At 48.0% G+C, this 16,664-nt stretch overlaps 1 protein-coding gene across 1 annotated transcript in view; it reads left to right on the top strand.

Moving 5' to 3' along the window:
• The window catches only part of MEIOC (meiosis specific with coiled-coil domain), a gene marked incomplete at both ends in the record, with an annotated part of 168,827 nt that overhangs the window by 115,285 nt on the left and 36,878 nt on the right, over positions 1–16,664 (top strand). The gene's annotated exons all lie outside the window — the stretch shown is intronic.

Raw genomic sequence — 16,664 nt, 5'->3', positions numbered from 1 at the left:
TTTAGCAAAATGAGGTAAGAAATCAGACAGACATGTACAATCAAAAGGCTGTTGAAATACTTCTCATAAAATAAATCCATTTCCGGATCATACAGGACAGGACACAGGCTTCTTTTAATCATTATGACTGGGTTATATGCAGCTGCCTTCAGATGATTGGAGTCCGGCAAAAATTAAAGCCTGCAGGCACATCCCCCTATATAGTCTCTATATGAGATAAGCTTACCATCTTCTGGGAAAGTTTTTCTCTGGATAAGTTTTTATTTTTGGAGATTGTTCTTTCATCGCTCGGCTGCACCATTGCCACTGCAGCTTCCCAATCTGTGGACTCCACGGCAGAGCCTTGGGGGACCGCATGCATACCCCGCCTGGTAAAAGTTGTGGAGCCAGCATGTAACATTGCTTTGTACTGGATCCTGCTGTGGGCACTCCAATTGTCACATAGCGCAACATGTGGAATTAGCTGCAGGGGGCATCACAGGTCCAGACCCATAGCCTGCCTCTTGCAGAGTCCAGTTTCTAAAGAGCTCTGCGGAGGTATGCCTGTTATGGAGAGTGAGGCCAGTTACAGGTTAATCAAATTCTCTTGCTACTGTGAGTGGTGAGTATGAGGTGGGAGGCCTTAACTTTCATCCCAGGGTTCTAATTTCATTATTTCCTTTGGGGGGTATGTTGACCGCTATCCGCCCTTTTAATGGTGTTGTGATGGCTGGGATTAAAGTGGTACTTTTTTAATTTTTTTTCAGGTACCTGGCAGGTTTATTCCAGCATTTTAGTATGCACTACCTATGATACTAGCATGTTATGGCAGACTTGCCAGTCAGAGCCCTCCAGTTCTGCACTGTCATTGCTCCTGCTAGGCCAGGTGCTTCCATTTTCCGGTTTTCCTTCTGTGTTGCATCTATTTAGCCTCTGGAATGGCCGGGTTGTAGTGAAGTTGGTTTTGGGCATGCACAGCTCAGACCCCATTAACAGCACCCACTCTGTGCCATCATGATGTGACTCTTGTTCATGACCAAAAACTACTGTTGCGGCCCGTCTGTGCTCGGCTCAGATTATATTATTGCTGACAGACCAGTTGAGACTTTGACAAAAGAGACCATTTTGGTCTCTTCTGTTATAAAAACCCTGCCTGTCAGTGGTTATTGCTAAATTGACTTATTTTCCACTGAATGGTAGTATTGGTGGCATTTTTAATTCTGGCGTTGAACACTTTCCTTTCCTCTACTTTGGACTTGGGGTGCCAGTCAGACGACATCTGGTTTCCTGCTATGAGGGCACATTGGTAGTGGTTTACTCTGCTAGCTCCTAAGTTACAGCGACCTATGGGTGCTTGCACTTGGGGAATCACCCACTCCTGATCATTACTGTAAAGGTCAGGAAGGTAGATCACAAGCACAAAGATAAGGGAGCAGATGGGCTCACCAGCTCAGGTCCACTTTTGGTGGTTGTAGTACATTCGTTTCTCCTTTGCTAGAGGTGATTGTTAAGCTTACTGAAGCTCTATGCTCTTTAACTTTTGGAGCAGCCTGAGTCTGCTCATTTAAAAGTATCCAGTTTGGGGTCTCTAAAATTCCCTCCACCTTTCTGGTCCATATGCTGGTTGAGCCTGTCCCATCGAGATACTGGCCTCATCTGTAGAATATTTTTTTCCCTTCTAAACATTTTGAAAAACCGTATCTTATTGGGGAAAGTTTCTTCAGAAAATTGGCAATTCCCATGGTAGATCTAGCCATTTCTTACCTTGGCAACCCCTTCACCACCCTGTGAAGGATAATCCTATGTTAAAAGACCCAGTAGATAGTAGATAAATATTGTAGGCCCTCCTTAACCACTTCTGGACCGTAAGGTTTTCCCCCTTAATGACCAGGCCATTTTTTGCGATTCGGCACTGCGATGTTTTAACTGACAATTGCATGGTCGTGCGATGCTGTACCCAAATAAAATGTCCTTTTTTTCCGCACAATTAGAGCTTTCTTTTGGTGGCATTTGATCACCTGTGCGACAATTCTGGAAAAAAAAACAATTTTTTTCACTAGCTGCTAGATCACATTCCCAATTAAATAAAAAATGTAAAAATCAATTTTCTTTTGTTTGTTAAAGGACACCGCTTCATATCCTCTGACGATGGGTTTTGCTGCTCTCCTTAGGAGTAGGACACTAGGTGGAAAAGAGTTAACAAAGCTTGACTACGCCTACAGGGCAGTCTCAGGGGGGTATACTCCCACTTCCTGCTATAAGATCTGGTTTTTTTTTTTCCTGCCTAGTCCAGAGTAAGGTCCTTGCTGGGATCTTTGGCCCTGGCATTTTTTTTTTTCCTTTTTTAAAGGGAACTTTATCGTTCATTGACAGACGCAGCTCCATATTCTTCTTGGCCATTGGGTTATGCTTCTCCCTACAGGAGTAGGACACTAGGCAGGAAAAAAACTTTACCACGCCTATGGGGCATTACCTGAAGGCATACACCAACTCACTCTGCTAAAGGATTCAGTTTGTTTCTGCCTAGTTTAGGAGTAGGACCTAGTTCCCGGCTGGGACTTCGGTCTTAGCTTGTCTTTTTTTATTTTAAAGGGAACCTTTGTTAAAAATTAAATTGTTTTTTTTTTTTCGCTAGTTATATTCCTGAGAGAACTGCAGTCAACAGCCGGACTGGGTTTCGGACTGGATATTCTAGATTCTTAAAGCTGAGTTCTGGCCCCTTTTTTATTCTTTTCTGATTCCTGTAGGGAAAAACATGTTAAACAATTTGACATTTTTTTTGGGGGGTCACTTACCTTATTTTAGGGGCATCTCTGTCCGACTTCCTCCTTCTGCGGCCCCGGACGTCACTTCTGGTTTCGCATTGCGTCCTGGGAGATGTCATCCATCCCAGGATGCAATGGGAATGGCCGGCCGCTACTCTGCCGATCGCAATCTACAGCGCATGCTCAAGATTGGGATCGGCATTCTGGGTAGCCAGAAACCAGGAAGGACACAGCAAAGGACACAGCGGCTTCAGACGCCTACACTGGAGATGGCTGCTCTCTTCAATTTTAAAGGTAAGATTTTATATATATTCATTTACTGTACTCTACTGTAATGTGGGAATAGTATTAGTGTAATTGGGGATAGCTTAGGATTAGGGGGGTATTTTTACCTCAAAAATGTGTATGTGGCCAGAACGCCGCTTTAAGGTTGCCCGGCCAGCAAGCATGTGCAGGTTATAGCCCAGCGATGGGCCTTGCCACGACAGAGCCCCGATGGACGGGGGCTGGCCCGCGAGTGGAACACACACGACCTGGCTCGGCCTGAGTGACAGCGTACCTCTTGGTTGTCGGCACCCCCACCCCGAGTGGAGAGGTAGTCTGTCCGGAGTGGCGCCCACCCAATGTCGTTGATATGGTGAGTAGTGTCCGCCCATAGCTCTGGCGGTCTCGGGGCGGACGTGGGCCCCTCCCTGGGAAGGTCGGACCCTCAGGTACCCCTCATTCTGAATAAATATAAAAATGCCGGGGAGTGGAAAAAGAATGAGGTATATATAACAAACACCACTGAATCCACAACTCCACAACTGTATAAAGTTCAATGCAATTTGAAAGGGGCGGGGGAAAGGAGAGGCGGGGAAGGGGGGCGTCAAGAGGGAGGAATTGGAAGGGGGGGAGGAGTTGTAAAGGAAAACAAACAGCGGTGTGTAAAGTGAAAAAATTAATGTACTTTATTGATAAATTTAAATACCTCATATATTGCGTGGACATAAAGGAGAGCCAACCCAAAACACAAGCAGCTAAGCACAGAAACATATCACATGGGCCCCATTCATTCCAGCATCTGTAACCACATATATCTCCGGTCATGGACAAAAAAGTGGGATATGCTATTGAACAAGGAGAAAAATTACTTCCGTCGAGAAAAACAAGTAGTCCCACATAAGCGTCTCTATCTTTCAGGGCTGAGAAAATATCCACAGTAGTGGCCTCTTGCTGGGCCTGACTGGTGTCCAAAGTGAGTGGTGATTGAAATGGCTCCACCTGAGTCAGGATGACCGAATGGAAAGAGTCAACAATAAATACTCTGACAGGCCTTATTGAAGATCACTCACTGGGCAGAGTGTATCCCATATCCAGGAGATGGTATCTCCTTGCTTGTGAATGGAATATAAAGGAATTACTATCCAGCATGGCAGTCTCAGTGGAACACTGTTTAATGTGTACACCACATATAACACCGGACTTCGTCCATAGTCAGACCTTTTGCCTACGGCCTTATGCGCCTGCATAAATGACTTTGCAGATACACTGTCAAATTTCTATATCTAGTCTTCTCTCAGTACACATGTGCAGGATTCTCTAGCCTAAACGTGGGTCAGCAGATCTCCCCTGCAAGAAACACCTTGAATGGTTACGCTTTGAAGGTGAGTGGCTGTTTGGTCTCTCCTTGATTAGTACATCAAGGAGATCACCAGGGATAAGGGTTTTATCCTTCCCCAGAGGAAAAAGGCTTGTGCCTTTACCAATAGGTCTCCTAGTCCTGAGGTTAGTAAGGGTTACCTTAGGCTGGCCATACATGATAAAATTTTCTTACAATTTTCTGTCCAATTTTCTTGAAATTTACCTTCAAGTATGTAGTACGAAGGCCTGCCTAATTAGATACAAGTGAATGTGTTGTTTAGCTTTGACCTCACATTATGTGGTTTGTGGTAGATCTAACAGAAAATTGTACAACAAAAGTTGAACATGTATGGCCAGCCTTAGTCCCTCAGTCTTGCAATGCGAAGTATAAGCCAAGAACATTCTTTCGTAAAAGACGTGAACTTTCAATCCAGCAGGCTGGCGCTAAGGCCATTGTGATGTGGTGCCCCCACTTCTTAAAGCAGAGAATGTCTGGTGACCTTCTGGTCCCAGAATCTCTGATGCCTAGGTCCAGAGATCATTACCAAGGGCAACAAACTGGAGTTTGGCCGCCTCCCTGTTTCATGCACTCCTTCCTGTTGCCCATAGTGGGTGGATCTGCTTACTGTCCAGCAGCTCTTGGATCAATGGGTCCTTACCCCTGTACTAACAGGGGAACACTTTCAGGTATTTTTTTTTTTAACCTTACAATTCCCAAACCGAATGGAGGAGTTCATCCCACTCTGGATCTAAAAAACTCCACTTGTTTATCCTTCAGCCATCATCCAACAGATGGTACAGACTATGCAGAGCTTCAGTTGGATTCTCAGTCTTCATAAGTGATCACTGGGCCCATTTCACAGATTGGAGTACCAGGGTCTGACATTGGATGTGTCTTTCTCCAGAACCTTTATGCCCTAGGACAAACTTCTGTCCCTCCTTTCTCATGCCAGGGACCGGAGGAAGTCTTCTTGCTTCCATTCTTGCACCATTCATGCTTGCATGAGGGTCTTGTCTCATGTGGGCTCCTTTAAATCTGTATCATACACTCCGTTTCACTCCATACGATTGCAGCTCAACATTCTGGCCACATGGTACAGTCAGTCTTTACCCATGGACCATCCCATACATCTGACCCCCATGGCTAGATTCTTCCTAGCGTGGTAGGTTTTTAACCCAATTCTGGAGTCAGGAATGCCCTTTTTTTTTTCCACATTCCTGGAAAGTTCTCACGACCGATGTAAGCCCAGGCTGGGAAGCAGTCCTGAAAGCTTTATAAGGAACTTGGCTGTTGACGGAAACTTGGCTTTCAGTCAACCTTCTGGGACTCATTGGACTCTACTGTAAGGATACCAACAAGATTTCAGTTGGACAATGTCGTGGCCTGCATCAATCATCAAGAGGGCATCTGAAATCATATGGCTTTAAGGGAAGCAGATTTGTTCCTCTTGGGAAGAACTTTACTTTCCAACTCCATCCGCCATCCACATCACAAGAATAGAAAATTGACAGATGGATTTTCTCAGTTATCAGTGATTAGATCCAGTGAAATGGGCTGTACGTATGGCTAGCCCCATGTCACCGGTGGGGGGCACCATTTGTGGATGCTCTGGTATCCAGATTCAACAAACTGGACCAGTTTGTTCACTGGTCCAGGGATCCTCGGGCCTTTGCAGTGGACATTGGTGATGCCATAGGATCAGTTAAACTTGATCTAAGCCTTTCTGCTCCTCCAGATTCATCCTTGACTACTTTGCAGAAACGAGAAGGGCATTCCAGCGATCCTCATTGCACCTAATTGGCTCAGGACATGGTATTCAGACATGCATAACCTCCTGGCAGAAAAATCTATGGGTCCTTCTAGTTCCCCTGGACCTCCTGTCCCAAGGGCCAATGTTCCATCTTGCTGCTTGGTATGCTGGCTTTAACCGCATAACTCAGAGGAACATGGGGCTTTTAGGTTATCTCTACCCTCTTGAAAGCTAGGGAGTTCACTTCTCGTAAAGTCTGCCATCGCACCTGGAAGGCCTGCTTTGCTTGGTGCGAGTTGAACTTTCATCCTAGGTATTCTATCCTTCAGTCTGGACCGACCTTTTTCCTTGAGTACCATTTTAGGGACAAATATCAGTCTTGGCTGTTCTGTTTCAGTGACCTTTTGGCCTCTCACTCTCTGGTTAAGGCCTTTGTTCAGGAAGTAGCTCAAATCTCTCTTGCTGTACGTTCCCCTGTGACCTCTTAGGATCTTAGGATATTTCCCTTGGCTCTTTAGAGGCCATCTTTTGAACCGTTTAGGAAATACATTCTCCTGTCTGACCTTGTGAGGGGAGAGCTTTCAAGTGGTTATCAACTCTGTGAGGAAAATCCTTGAGTTTGTGACCTTCTCCTGCAAGGAGCCTTTCTTACTGTATTGTTGCACAAGAACAAAGTTGTCTTGAGGCTCGAGGCCTCTTTCTTCCTGAAGGGGGTCTCTGCCTTCTCTTCCCCTTTGACCAGGATATGGTCTTCCCTTCCTCATGCCCTGTTTCGGACAACATCCTAAGATAATTTTACACCACTTTGCGGACCTGATTCGTGTTCACAGCTACTGCCCTTTTGGGAAATTGGATTCCCTCTTTTTGATTCGGGAAGGTTCCTGCAAGGGATTTCCCTTGGCTCTTGCTCCACCATTGCTAGGGGGATCAGACAAGTCCTCTTTAGAGTCTGAAGAATAGGCTTCCTCCCTTCCCTGTTAATGCATAGTCTACCAAATCTGTTAGCACATTATGGGCTTCAAAGCTGTTTCTCAGATTTACAGGGCTGCAATCTGGGCATACAACCACGTTTGTGAAGTTTGACCAGATTGATTTTAAAGCCTCCTCTGATGCCAGTGGTGGGTATAAGTTGCTGTAATCAGCTCTGAGTCTGCTGTTCCCTCCCTGACCTGTAATATGGGCCGTGTCAGGGTAAGACCACCTGGGACTGTAACTCAAGATCTAGCGAACCAATGGACAATTAACCAGGTGTACCCAGAAACGGATCCTCACAGGGTGCAGGAGTGTGACCGCATGCAAATGGAGGTCTGCTAGAGGCGCAGGGTCGAAGAAGATCTTCACGAGAGCCAGTGGTGGTGTGGATGTTGCTCTGTAAGGCAGCCCCCAGGTTGCGGCTCTAGCACACCATGCTCACAATGCAACCAAATAGCAGACTGAAAGGACAGAGTACACACACTATACTGAGGGACCCACACACAGCAACAGTAAATGAAGGGATCCACGGACCGAAACCAAAAGGAGAATAACTGCACAACCAGAGGGAAACGCTGAGAACAAAGGCAGAATTAAACAACACACAGAATAAGAGAATACTCGGAAACCGCAAATGCTAGAGGAACAGGAGGGTTCAGCTTCAGTGTGGAGACATGTTGCTCTAACATTAAGCCACAGATGCAAAGGCTTAAGACCTAGGTTCAGGGCGGATTGGCAGGAACCCGAGCAGCTCGAACAGGCAATAATACCTGGCACCAGATCAATGTATACGGAACTGTGACAGCCTGTTGGCATTGTTGCTAAACCTTTCAGGTGGTTCTTTTTGGAGGTCCAAGTTGTAATGATTTAAAGAAGCCTATGTCTTATACTGTGCGATCTGGATTTTAGCTAGAGTTGCTCGCACTATCATGTGTATCACATCAACCCACTCAAAAGTATTATAATCCACCACTCCTGTATAATATATTTGTATACATCTGTTAAATCAATGATGAAAAACAAAATGTATTAAAAAAAAAATAAAAAATACTGCAAAGTATCTCCTAAAAAATTCCCAGTGAAACAAAATCCAATTGCATAACTTGAGGTAACAAGGAATTACAAGCAAGTGCTCTGTATAGTGCCAAGTTTTTGCAAGTGTCCCCTATTAACATAAAATTCACTTTTAGCATAAGGAAATATTACTTCAACAAAACATGATTTCTCTGTCGCTCATTGACAGACGCAGTCCTCTTTGATTCATATCAGTAGGGTTATACTGCCCCCTACAGGAGTAGGACACTAGGCAGTAAAAACTTTCTGGCCACACCTTAGGGGCAGTCCCAGAGGGTATATCCTCTCTCTCCCTGCTACAGGATGTCAGTTTTTTTCTGCGTAGTCAGGAGTAAGGACCTAAGTTCCTTGCTGGGATCTCTGGTCCTGGCAAGCTTTTTTAGATAAATCTTTTTTAGTTAGCTTTTTCTCTCCAGTTTTTGTTCCTGTGAGATCTTAAAGCAATTATGCTGGAGCTGGGCGACGGGCTGGATGTTGAGATCCAGTGGTCACCCCAGCCAGCCTACGAGCACGTGCAGGCCCTAGCTCCGCGCTGGGTCGGCCGCGACATAGTCCCACTGGACGGGGACCGGCCCCGCGAGTTAAACGTCTCGCCAGGTCACCTACGACCAGTCAGGAAACTGAGTCGCTGCGTCCGTATTGGTCGACAGCCCCCCCACCTCGGTGGAGAGGGGTTCTGTTAGGAGTGGGTGCCCGCCTGTTTCCGGTATGGTGAGTAGAATGTTCCCCCTCTCCCCCTGTCGGGTTTGGGAATAGATGCGGGTCCCTCTGTGGATGGTCGGACCCTCATGATCCGGGGTTCCCCTCCATCCAGTGACACACTTCACAGATCTCCCCCTTGCTAGTGTGAGTGGTGAGTAAAGTATACCATTCCAGGAGGCTTGGTTTGGGAGCTGACAATCTATGAGTCTGTCACTGCAAGGAAAGTCTGCATTGTAAAAACAGCATTCCAGGTGGCTCAGCAAGTAGAGTCATTGGCAGACAAACTGGAGCTCCCAGGGGACTAAGGATCCATGACTGATGCGGTCAGGGATGGAGACAGGGCGCCGCTGGCGTTACTGTTAAAACAGTCGTGCAGAGGGGTGATACTATCAGGCACCTACCTAACGCACGGGAGTCCTCTAATAGCGATGCAGCTGTATCACGGAGCCGCCATACTTCCGCGGGCCGCCATTTTGGCGTAGCCTAATGTCTCCTGCATGGCGGCGGCCATCTTGGACACCCAGCTACCTCGAGGAGTAGCGGTGGGAGTGCCAGAAGGCGTGTAAAGGGGCGGAGCCGCCTCCTTTACCCGGGTAAATCGATCCACAAGACTTCCTGTTCTGTAAGGACAGCGCTGAGAGCAGTTCGGTAGAAGCTTCTGTGCATCAGGTGGTGAGCCCTTGGGGTCTCTCTCTCTCTGGGGGGGTCCGAAGCAGGTGGCACTGAGGGGCGTTGTTGCGCTGGGGGATTACATACAAAAAAAAAAAAAAATTTTTTTTCTTTTTGCAATCCTTGTTTGCTGGCAAGTGTTCCTGGATTTGTCATGGACCCTGCCACACATGTACAGTGGGTACGGAAAGTATTCAGACCCCCTTAAATTTTTCACTCTTTGTTATATTGCAGCCATTTGCTAAAATCATTTAAGTTCATTCTTCTTCCTCATGAATGTACACATAGCACCCCATACTGACAGAAAAACACAGAATTGTTGACATTGTTGCAGATTTATTAAAAAAGAAAAACTGAAATATCACATGGTCCTAAGTATTCAGACCCTTTGCTCAGTATTTAGTAGAAGCCCCCTTTTGATCTAATACAGCCAGGAGTCTTTTTGGGAAAGATGCAACAAGTCTTTCACACCTGGATTTGGGGATCCTCTGCCATTCCTCCTTGCAGATCCTCTCCAGTTCTGTCAGGGTGGATGGTAAACGTTGGTGGACAGCCATTTTTAGGTCTCTCCAGAGATGCTCAATTGGGTTTAGGTCAGGGCTCTGGCTGGGCCATTCAAGAACAGTCACGGAGTTGTTGTGAAGCCACTCCTTCGTTATTTTAGCTGTGTGCTTGGGGTCATTGTCTTGTTGGAAGGTAAACCTTCGGCTTAGTCTGAGGTCCAGAGCACTCTGGAGAAGGTTTTTGTCCAGGGTATCCCTGTACTTGGCCGCATTCATCTTTTCCTCGATTGCAACCAGTCATCCTGTCCCTGCAGCTGAAAAACACCCCCACAGCATGATGCTGCCACCACCATGCTTCACTGTTGGGACTGTATTGGACAGGTGATGAGCAGTGCCTGGTTTTCTCCACACATACCGCTTAGAATTAAGGCCAAAAAGTTCTATTTTGGTCTCATCAGTCCAGAGAATCTTATTTCTCACCATCTTGGGAGTCCTTCAGGTGTTTTTTAGCAAACTCCATGCGGGCTTTCATGTGTCTTACACTGAGGAGAGGCTTCCGTCGGGCCACTCTGCCATAAAGCCCCGACTGGTGGAGGGCTGCAGTGATGGTTGACTTTCTGCAACTTTCTCCCATCTCCTGACTGCATCTCTGGAGCTCAGCCACAGTGATCTTTGGGTTCTTCTTTACCTCTCTCACTAAGGCTTTTCTCCCCCGATAGCTCAGTTTGGCCGGACGGCCAGCTCTAGGAAGGGTTCTGGTCGTCCCAAACGTCTTCCATTTGAGGATTATGGAGGCCACTGTGCTCTTAGGAACCTTAAGTGCAGCAGAAATCTTTTTGTAACCTTGGCCAGATCTGTGCCTTGCCACACTTCTGTCTCTGAGCTCTTCAGGCAGTTCCTTTGACCTCATGATTCTCATTTGCTCTGACATGCATTGTGATCTGGAAGGTCTTATATAGACAGGTGTGTGGCTTTCCTAATCAAGTCCAATCAGTATAATCAAACACAGCTGGACTCAAATGAAGGCGTAGAACCATCTCAAGGATGATCAGAAGAAATGGAAAGCACCTGAGTTAAATATATGAGTGTCACAGCAAAGGGTCTGAATACTTAGGACCATGTGATATTTCAGTTTTTCTTTTTTAATAAAACTGCAACAATGTCAACAATTCTGTGTTTTTCCGTCAATATGGGGAGCTGTGTGTACATTCATGAGGAAGAAGAATGAACTTAAATGATTTTAGCAAATGGCTGCAATATAACAGAGTGAAAAATTTAAGGGGGTCTGAATACTTTCCGTACCCACTGTATCCCCACCTGATCCCCTCGAGGTGGCCGCAGGACCCTCTAGTTCTCCACTTACTATTGATGCACTGTCAGCGGTTTTGGAGTCTTTTGTATCCCGGGTGGAGGTGGCCTGTCAGGGACGGGGGGCTAAAAAGCGACCCCCGCCTACCCCTATTTCGTCTGACACTTCAGATACAGATTCTGAGCCTGTCGCGGCAGCTGCAGGTCCCTCTTCTGGGGCTAGTGCCTCGTATCCCATATACTCGGATAGCGAGGAAGACATTTCTCCTTCCGCTATAGCGCAAGATGAAGCGCTGGTAGATGCACTGATTGTGTCTGTGCGGGAAACTTTAAGACTTGAGCTTATACCTACGGAAGCAGTTGATACTGAAATTGCTTTTGGTACTCGCAAGCCTACCAAGATGGCAAAGGTGTTTCCTTTGCCCAAATGTTTTCAAGATATAATTAAGGAAGAATGGGTCCGTCCAAAACGAACCCCTGGTATTTCCAAACGGATTGCTAGACGCTATCCGTTTGAAGAATCCCTCCTTAATAAATGGACGGTACCACCGTCGGTGGATTCACCGATTTCCAGATTAAATAAAGCTACTGTTATCCCGGTGGAGGACGCTCCGTCTTTTCGGGATGCGGTGGACCGTAAAGCGGAATCTATATCCCGCTCTATATTTTCCCGTATAGGGTCAGCCTTAAGGCCAGTGTTCACCATTGCTCTGGTTGCACAAACATTGACAGAGTGGACCAAGTTGTTACGCCGAGATCTGGAGGGGAGAAGTCTCCCCCCGGCAGTATCAGACTTGCTAGAGCAGATGGTACAAACGCTACAGTTTGTCTGTGACGCCGCCCTGGACGCCGCTCCATTAATGGGGCGCGTATCAATCTCGGCGGTGGTCCTTCGGCGCATGCTGTGGTTAAAATGCTGGTCGGCGGATCAAGCTTCCAAAAAAGCTTTGACTAATCTCCCCTTTCAAGGGGATCGCCTGTTTGGTGCCACCTTGGATGAGATCATCAAGGGTATCACTGGTGGCAAGAGCACCTTTTTACCACAGACTACTAAGGGGAAAGGACTTCATCGCAGACGGGGACCTTCCTTTTTCGCTCATAAGAAGTTTTTTCGCTCCTCTGGGGTGGAGCGATAAGGCGAAGTCCTCCAAAGCCCCCCCAGGGGGTTTCAAAGGGCGCTGGTCGAGTAAACAAAGGTCTGGCCCTGCCAGACCTGAAGATAACACCAATACAGCCTGAAGGTGCGCCCCCACCCATATCTGGGGTGGGGGGACGTCTCACCGGTTTCCGGACCCATGGCTCTCCAGGATTCCAGACAAATGGGTTCAAGAGGTCATACGGTCGGGATACAAGATCGAATTTCGATCACTTCCACCGGTGCGGTTCTTCCCTTCCAATATCTGACTATCCCCGGACCGCTTAGAAGCTTTGCGGGGGCAGTGACGGATTTAATGCAACAAGGAGTGGTGGTCCACGTTCCTTGGACAGAACGTTTTCAGGGGTTCTATTCGAACCTATTCACAATACCCAGAAAAGAGGGCAAGGTGCGTCCAATTCTGGACTGGAGAGCACTCAATCATTTTGTCCAGGTGCAAAAATTCAAGATGGAGTTCATTCGCACAGTAGTGGCCTCCCTGCATCAGGGGGATTTTTTGGCGTCCATAGACATCAAGGATGCCTATCTTCACATTCCCATTTATGCAGGACATCAGAGTTTCCTTTGCTTTTCCGTGGGAGAGAACCATTATCAGTTTGCGGCGTTACCCTTTGGTCTCGCCTCTGCTCCCCGGGTCTTCACAAAGGTCTTGGCCCCAGTTGCGACAGCGGGGCCTTTCGGTTCTAGGCTACCTAGACGACCTTCTACTCCGTGCGGAGTCTCCACAGGCTCTGTTACTAAACTTGGAGATCACTATGATCTCTTTGGAAGAATTCGGGTGGCTGGTGAACCGGCAGAAATCATCCCTGGTCCCCACCAGGAGACTGAACTATTTGGGCCTAACTCTGGATACATCCTTGGCAAAAGTGTTTCTCCCGCCGGAGAAACTCCGGAAGATTCAGTCGACGACCGTCAACTGGCCTTCCCTGCGAACTTGCATGAGGGTTCTGGGACTGATGGTGGCCTCCTTCGAGGCAGTACCGTTTGCCCAGTCTCATACCCGGATTCTTCAAAAAGAGATTCTTCTCAAATGGAACCGGAATCCCGATTCCCTGGACAATCGGATCCGGCTGAGCGAGCGGACCAGGGAATCTCTGGTTTGGTGGCTTCGGTCACCAATGCTCAGTCAGGGGAAGTCATTTCTTCCAATCTATTGGACGATTGTCACCACGGATGCCAGTCTATCCGGGTGGGGTGGGGTTCTCGGCAGACGATCTGCTCAGGGGCTCTGGTCCCTGGAAGAATCCAGGTTACCAATAAATGTATTGGAACTGAGAGCGATCAGACTTTGTCTGATTCACTGGACCGAGCAGCTCCGGGGCAGCCCGGTGCGGATCCAGTCGGACAATGCCACGGCCGTGGCTTACGTCAATCACCAGGGGGGCACCAAGAGTGTCCTGGCGGCCATGGAAGTGGCCAGCATCCTTCGTTGGGCGGAACGATTTGTTCCAGCTCTCTCCGCGGTATTCATTCCGGGGGTGGAAAATTGGCAGGCAGATTTTCTCAGCCGTCAGATTCTGGATCAAGGGGAATGGTCTCTTCATCCAGAGATATTTCACCAATTGTGCCTTCGTTGGGGCACCCCGGATGTGGATCTGTTGGCATCTCGGCTCAACAGGAAGGTGCGGAGGTTTGTAGCCCGCTCCCGCGATCCTCTAGCAGACGCCGCAGACGCGCTGGTCGCCCCGTGGGGGCAGTATCAGCTACTGTATGCCTTTCCTCCTCTCAAATTGCTGCCGAACTTCTTCGCAGGATAGAGGTGGAGGGAATTCCAGTTATCCTGGTAGCTCCGGACGGGCCTCGTCGGGCCTGGTACGCCGACTTGGTCAGGCTGGTCGCGACGCTCCTTGGCGACTTCCTCTCAGGGAGGATCTGCTGTCTCAGGGACCGATCTTTCATCCTGCTTTACGATCGCTGGCTTTAACGGCCTGGCTGTTGAGACCCAGGTGCTGGACAAGGGGTTGTCAACTTCAGTTATTCCTACTCTAATTAAAGCGAGGAAAGTGACTTCCAGAAAAGTCTATCATCGCACATGGAAGTCTTATATCGCGTGGTGTGAATCCCTTGGGTTTCCTCCACGTTCTTACTCGGTGACCCGAATATTGGCTTTTCTGCAACAGGGGGTTGAGCAGAAACTGGCCTTGAGCACTATCAAGGGTCAGGTTTCAGCATTAGCAATCTTCTTTCAGAAGCCTCTGGCTACTTATTCCATGGTGCGGAATTTCATCCAGGGGGTGCGACACCTGGCTCCGCCGGTGTGCGCGCCCTTGCCGCCCTGGGATCTTAATTGGTGTTGTCGGTTCTTCAGAAACCTCCCTTTGAAAATATTAGGGAGATTCCCTTGCTTACTTTATCCCAGAAGGTGGCCTTTCTGGTGGCTATCACTTCTGCACGCAGGGTGTCAGAACTGGCCGCATTGTCCTGTCGTTCCCCATATCTGGTGGTTCATAGGGATAAGGTGGTTCTTCGTCCGAATTCATCCTTCCTCCCTAAGGTGGTTTCAGATTTTCATCTAAATGAGGATATTGTGCTGCCTTCCCTGTGTCCTAAGCCCAGTCATCCTTGGGAGTTTGCGTTACACTCCTTGGATGTGGTTCGGTCGATTAGGGTGTACTTGACGACTACGGAATCTTTCCGTGAGACGGATTCACTGTTTGTGATCACGGATGGCCCTAGAAAGGGGTTGCCTGCGTCTGCCGCGACTATCTCCAGATGGATCAGACAGACGGTGGTACAGGCTTATTCTATTAAGGGTCGGGTTACTCCGTTCCCTGTTAAGGCGCACTCCACTCGAGCGCTTAGTGCTTCCTGGGCCTTCCGCCATCAGGCGTCGGTGCTTCAGGTTTGCAAGGCGGCTATCTGGTCGTCGGTTCATACCTTTACAAAATTTTATAAGGTTGATGTGCTGGCATCGGCGGATGCCTCTTTTGGCCGCAAGGTTCTGCAGGCCGCTGTTTGAGGAGACCGTTGGTCTACCTCGAGGGTTTGTTGGGTTTTTCACTTGGGTCTCATCTTTTTGCTCGATGAGTCCTTGATGCTTCTGGTTGGCTCCGGTTGGGCCTTCTGGATTGGATTTTGATTTCCGTTATCCCACCCCTCATTTGTGGCACTGCTTTGGGACGTCCCTACTGATATTTTTTAAAGAGGACTGCGTCTGTCAATGAACGACAGAGAAAATTGGATTTTTGACTTACCGTAAAATCCTTTTCTCTTAAGCTCATTGACAGACGCAGTACCCGCCCCTCTATTTTGAGTTGGGTTGGGTTAAATTCTCTGACACTGCTTTGTGACATAACTGACATCCTGTAGCAGGGAGAGAGAGGATATACCCTCTGGGACTGCCCCTAAGGTGTGGCCAGAACGTTTTTCCTGCCTAGTGTCCTACTTCTGTAGGGGGCAGTATAACCCTACTGATATTAATCAGAGAGGACTGCGTCTGTCAATGAGATTAAGAGAAAAGGATTTTACGGTAAGTCAAAAATCCAATTTTCTCTGTCGTTCATTGACAGACGCAGCTCCATATTCTTCACCATTGGGTTATGCTGCCCCCTACATGAGTAGGGCACTAGGCAGGAAAAAACTTTACCATGCCTATGGGGCATTACCTGAAGGCATACACCAACTCACTCCTGCTAAAGGATTCATATTGTTTCTGCCTGGTTTAGGAGTAGAACCTAGTTCCCGGCTGGGACTTCGGTCTTGGCTTTTTTTTTTTTTTTCTTCTTTTAAAGGGAACCTTTGTTTTAAAATTTAAATTTATTAGCTAGTTATGTTCCTGAGAGAACTGGAATCAATAGCCGGACTGAGTTTTGGACTGGATATCCTAGATACTTAAGGTTTCGGCCAGCGAGCGTGTGCAGGTTATGGCCCAGCGCTAGGCCTTGCCACGACAGACCCCCAATGGACGGGGGCTGGCCCGCGATTGAAACACCCCCGCCGGGACGCACGAGACCTGGTTTGGCCTGAGTTGCAGCATGCCCCTTAGCCGTCAGCACCCCCACCCTGAGGGGAGAGGTAGTCTGTCCAGAGTGGCGCCCACCCGATTTGTCGTTAGAATGGTGAGTGTCCCCCTATAGCTCTTGCGGTCTCAGGGTGGATGTGGGCCCTTCAATGGGATGGTCAGACCCCCTGGTTCCCTTCCATTTCCCCCAGCCCCTCTAAA

Source organism: Pelophylax lessonae (genome assembly GCF_965119305.1).
Source record: "Pelophylax lessonae genome assembly, chromosome: 11".
In the NCBI taxonomy this organism is placed as follows: domain Eukaryota; kingdom Metazoa; phylum Chordata; class Amphibia; order Anura; family Ranidae; genus Pelophylax; species Pelophylax lessonae.
Note: the sequence above shows the minus strand (reverse complement) of the source record. Positions and strands in the feature narration are given on the sequence as shown.